This window comes from Alligator sinensis, unplaced genomic scaffold (assembly GCF_000455745.1).
Source record: "Alligator sinensis unplaced genomic scaffold, ASM45574v1 scaffold132_1, whole genome shotgun sequence".
Classification (NCBI taxonomy): domain Eukaryota; kingdom Metazoa; phylum Chordata; order Crocodylia; family Alligatoridae; genus Alligator; species Alligator sinensis.
The window spans coordinates 693008-699007 of NW_005842776.1; positions in this window are offsets into that span (position 1 = coordinate 693008).

The window sequence follows — 6000 nt, forward strand, 5'->3', positions numbered from 1 at the left end:
TGAGCTATTCCAGAATAATTTCTCTTGCAGACACACTCCCTAGTCCTGACAACGGGTGACTGCACCCAAAAGTTTGCTAAGAACTTTTTTCCGGCTATTCAGTTGGTCGAATAAAAGATATTACATCTACTCCAAGGACCTTGCCTGTCTTATTCCTTAATAAAAATGCATTGTTTTTTGGAGTAATCCTTGCACCTTGAAAGCAGAATAATTCATTCTGGAATAAAATCGATGTTATATGGGGACAGGGTAGCCACTCAGGCAGCTTTCAGGGACAGCTGTTGCAGAATGAGATGTATCACAATTGTTTTGCCATTGATTTTTCCCAGACAGAGCAGGCCTTAGACCAAGGTCAGTCTGGAGGAAGGTGGGACTTCCCTGTCTTAAGGGAATTGTGCCTGGGAGACAGCTATGATGGCCCATTCCCCAGCTCTGCTTGGCAAGGGAATAGCCAGTGCTGCACAGGTCCCTAAGGGGCCGCTCCTGTATCAAACCCCCATAGGCTCAGGAGGAGACGGGACAAAAGGAGACCTAGGCTTGCCTATTCCCCTCTTGGGTCCTGTGCTTTGCATGGCTCAGTTGTGCATCTGAGCTATGCAAAGACCGTGCATCTGCTCAGTTGTGCATCTGCCCCAGGGATTTTAACAGACTTACTCACTGCAAACTGGTGTCCGAGCCGGGTCCCGGACCTCCTGCTTTCCTCTCAATCCACCCAGACTGTGGCTGCCCCTCTAATGAGACAGGACTTTGGTTTATAGAGTTGCATCCACAAACACCCAGTGCAGTGTTCACTGGTGCAGACGGTCAGCGTGGTGTAAGTCCAGGGACTGTGCCCACCTACACCCGCTGAGAACCTGCCCCAAAACAGACCTTGGGAGGACGGAGGGCTGAGCTGACTCAGCGGAGGCTTGGGCGTCTGTTCTTGCAAAGCTTGGGATGCCAAGGGAGGGTGAAACCACTGAACTCTTCCCCTCCCTCCAGCTAAACTTTCCTTGGAAACTTGCCTTCTTCCCTCCCTTTTCTTCACTAAGCAGCCCGTCTTCTGTACGTGTCTCCTTGCTCCTGCCTCAGCTTTTTAATGGAGAGGAGGTGGCCAGAGGTACTTTCCCAAAGAGGAGCTGTTGCAATGGTGCATCTTGCACGACCTGATGGCCTCCCCTGGCACAAAGCCTTTCATATCAGGTAGTGGCCCACCCTACGTGTCCCAGGTGAGTCATTACGCCTCGGTATGAATCATGCATTCATCCCTGCTGGACACGTGAACAAGTAAGAACTGGACGGGAAGCTCAAACTGCCAAGCCCACTCACTTTCTAACAAGGTCATTGACACCAGCTAGGCTTAGTTTTTAGCTAGAAAATTCAATTTCTAGAGCCAGCTCTTCAGCTGATGTGAAGCAGCACAGCTGTGCAGAAGTGAAAGGATCTGTAGGCTTTCCTATGGCAGGGGAGTCAATAGGCAGGCATGGGGATCTGTCCGTTGAGGTCCCCAATGTGCAACTCTTCGGTGTTTCCTGGGAATTTTCCTGAAGGAAGAAAGAAGCCAAGGATGGGTCTGAGCTGCAAAGCTTATAGGTGAATTGAGACGATTGCATTGGTTTGGGGTCATTTCTACAAACAACCACTCAGGCCTAGGAGGTTCCCTGCACCGAGCTGCAGCGCTCTGCACAAAGGGAAAGTAAAATGGGAAAAGGGAAAAGAAACGGCGAGTGCTGATGACAAGCCTCTCTGGGCTGTAGGAGGGGGCAAGTTCATGGGGACGTGTGGCCTGTGGTCAAAGCACTAGTCTGGAGTCCTGGCTCTAACTCCTAGTCCTAGATTTCATAGATCTCAGACATTAGGGGCTGGAAGGCACCTCATGAGACCATTGGGTCCAGCCCCCCGCCATCGGTGGGAAGTTGCTTGAGGTGCATCGGTGGATGCACGCCAGATTTGGTTCACTTTGTCGGCCACCGCATTGCACTGGTGGCTCATGTTCATCTTGTGGTCAGTCAAGACCCCCAAGTCCCTTTCAGTCATGATGCTAGCAAGCGTAGCACTGCCGAGCTTGGAAGTATTTTGGGGGGTTCTTCCTACCGAGGTGCAGCACCTTGCACTTCTCTGTATTAAAGGCCCAGATCCTCATGTGAAATATGCCACTGGTGCTTCATTGCAAGGGAAAGGCTTTGCAGACCCCTGGATATCTGTGGAAGGATGCTAATTTATTCATCACCTAGCTGAGCTGGAGGGGGCATCGCCGGTGGTAAGAGTTGCCTTTAGACTCCAGCAAGGCTCAATGAGTCCTTACCAGCGCAGGCTGCACGTGTGCCACCTTGGCTGCAACACGCTTATTGGGTGGCACCTACTTTGAGGTCCTGATCTAAAACCTGCTTAAATCAGCTTGTTTTCCATTGCTGTCAGTGGGTGTCCGGCAAGGCCCTTCAGTGAGGCTGACTAACACGGGATCAGCGATGGAGAGTGAGTCGCAGCCCATGAAATCACCATAACTTGCCGTCCCGCCATATTCGGACTCCGGTGGAGGGCTCTTGAAAATAAAGCGAGACCTGATGCAATGAAGAGAGGGGCAGCAAGACTTTGCTTTGGACAAATTGAGCCTTGTTTTCTGATGGCGATGTATTTATGAGCGGCTCGTGGTTTCTTTACGCCGATCCTATATTCAGTCACTCAAAAGCAGTGCTCTCCCTGCATCGTTGCATGCTATGGATTGGTTTTGAACCAGGGGTTAGACAAATTCATGGGGGACAGGTCCATTCAGCAGAGCAGTCAGGGCTGTATCCTTTCATATGCCTAAACCAAGGATGGTGGAGGCCAGAGAGGTCTCAACAGGGGATGGATCAACTCCAGACCTGCCTTGCTCACAAACTTTGTGTCTAAAGCATCCACAGCTTCCCACTGCTGGGCACAGGGCACTGAGCTAGTTGGCACCCTGGTTGGCATCGCTTGTGTTGTGACTGGGAACAGGACAACTTGAGTATTTGACACTGGCCAAGTCTGAGGGGTGTTGTGAGAGGTCAGAGCAGGCACATGGCCATGTTTTCTGATGGGCTGAGCATTGCTACTAGGATTGCTGGCCCAGGGACCTTTAAAAGACGAGTTCCCCAGAGCGTCTGGGTTTGTGACTTTGACATTTGCACAGGTAAAACCCAGTGGGCTTGACCACTGGAGACCGAAGGAGCAAGCCCTTTTGCAGCCTTCACTGCTCTCAGTGAGGAAAGGGAGGTCTCGGCTTGCAAAAGCGGGGTTGACCTTGTTGGCAGCCAAGAAAGGTGCAGGTGCAGGTGTGGTGTGACTACAGGCACATCACAACCCCACACTGGTCTTTGGGCTATCCATTACTCTATGCAGCACCCATAAAATCATAGGAAAGCAGGGCTGGAAGGGACCTCACGAGGCCATCTAGTCCAGCCCTCTGCTCAAGGCAGGATCAGCCCTGACCAAACCACCCCAGCCAAGCGTCTGTTCAACCTGCTCCTCAACACTGCCAAAAATGGGGATCCCACAGCTCTTCTAGGTGCCTGTCCCAGTGCTTGACCACTCTCCGAGTCAGAAATTTCCTCCTGATCTCCAACCTACATTTCCTCTGCTGCAGCTCGAGGTCGTTGCTCCTAGTCCTGTCCCCTACAGCCACAGAGAAAAGCCCATCGCCGTCCTCTCTGTAAATAGCCCTTCAGATGTTCGAAGACTGCTATCGACACCCCTCGTGTTTGCTGTCCTGCACTGGACTCTTTTCCAAACCGTCCCCATCTTTCTTGACGTGCAGCGCCCAAAACTGGACACCGGTCTCCAGGGGAGGCGTCACTAGTGCTGACAGGAGTCGAGGGTTGCTCCCTTTGATCGGGAGGTGACCCTCCTGTTGATGCACCCCGGTATCCTGTTGGCCTTTTTTTTTTGGCAAGTGCAAGAAGGGCTCCCTGTCACGTGTTTGGATTTTGGGGGGGCCTGTTCAAGGCTCCTTGGCTGAGATAAGGCACCTGCGTGCGTGCGGCGTGTGCGCGTGCGTCACACTCGCTCTGTGACGCAGACCTACCTGACTTGCTGCAAAGGGACTTATTTGCGGCTCCATTTTTAATCTCCCTGGGCTTTGACAGTGTCAGTCCTGAAAAGCACCCAGCCCTTTATTCCAGATTGCACCATCACCCCCTTCCCAACCTTTCCTGGATCATCACAACGCGGAGAAAACCTTGCGTAAGCTCATTCATGAGCTCACCTCAGGCCTTTTGCAACCTGGACCCTGGTGATTCACCCTCACAGCTCCCCACGGACATAATACCTAGTCACTGTCCCCATTTTACTGATGGGGACACCGAGGCAGGGAGAGGTGAAGTGACTTGTTCAAGGTCACGCTGTGAATCAAGGACTCTCCAGCCTGGGCTGCTCGTGCCTTTGCGCTCATGCAGTCCGAGACTGGTGGAAATCTCCGTTGCTGACATTAATGCTATTGCCACTTTCCATCTGGGGACACTCAGTACCTCCCCTTGCCCATTATCTCTGGCCCAGCAGCACTGTGGGGCCCCAGGAAGACATGGCTGCATCCAGATGTTACAGGGATGGGACCCTACAGAGGCAGAGCCTCACCCCCCACCCACGTCTGGCCCCTTGCATCGTGCTCCCTTCACCTGTCTGCATGGCAGTGACACCCCCTGAGGGCTCAAGTCCCAAATCGGACTGTCCCTGAATGCCCTGGGAGCCAAGTCCGCACCCCTGACTTCATGGGGGCTGGTGCAGCAGCTCACCTTGTAGTTGCAATGTAGTAGTTGCAACGTGCTTCACCTGGAAGACACACAGGCTCCACTTTGGTGCACAACTCTGTGCACTTCGAAGCAGCTTCGTCACATCTCTTGAACACCGGTTCCTAAATCCAAAGGCCGTAATGCCTCTGGGCCTGGCCCAAAGCTCGGCAGACTGCCTGGCTTTCAGTGAAGCTGGTTCCAACCCTGGGCATAAGGAGATGATTATGGGAGTCTCAGCAAAGCGATGCTTTCCTGTGCGCACAAGTCCACGTGCACCCTGAGCGGGCGGATTCCTTCCTAAATCCTTGCTTTGTTAGGCAGCTGCATGGCCTAGTCCCTCTCTCTTCGCTCGCGGCTGACATTCAGGAGATTTGCTATGTTAGATCTGCAGGCACGTCAGTGAAAATGTCAGCGGTTACATTAAAAGAAGGAGAAAATTGTGGCTTTGTGCAGGGCCAGCGGGGAAAGGCAGAGCTGGGAAAGCTGGCCAAGGGTTTCCACTCCAAGCCCCGCTCTGCCTAGAGCTGGGACGTGCTGAGCAGGGCGAGGGACAGGGGCTGGGATTTTGCTCCTGATTTAGGAGATATTAAGCGATGGGTTCTCATCTCCCGGCATTTGTAGGAAGCATCTCCTGAGTGTAACATCCTTCCCTCCAGCTTTCTCTCAGCTGCTCCATGAGGTTGTACAAAGCCGCTGCTGAGAGGCAGGGGGGAATGGGAGAGATGATTCATTTTGGAACTGGGTTTAATGTGAGGTGCTGAGATAGGGCTCATGTGGATGTCCCCGGCCAGGACTCCACGGTGCAAAGCCTCCCTGGGGAGGCTCCCCCCAGCCGCCCGCCCGGCTCCCAGGGATCTTCCAGGGCTTTTCTTCATTGCTCTCACAAGGGGGACTGAAGTCTTGTTATACTGCCCAGTCCTCCAGCTTCACCCGGGTGGGTAATAAATATGTGTTTGGTTCGTTTCGTTGTAGGGGATTTTTTTTTTAACATGTAAGATTTAAGTTTCTTTTTTTTCTTTTAAGAGTTTGGCTCTCGTGCGGGAGTTTGGATCCTGGGTTTTGAGCCGAGCCCATTTCTAACCCATGTTTCCAAGCAGCTTTGCACACTCACATGCCAAAACGACTGGTGGAACGACTGAAATCAGCGGCCTGACAGCGGACTATCCAAACCCGTCTTCTTGTGATTGCGCTACAAGAGCAATTAAATCTCTTTCAAGCTGCTCCTAAGCCTAGGGCACAACCGAGCTGCAAAGCTGCAGCCGGCTGGGAGGGG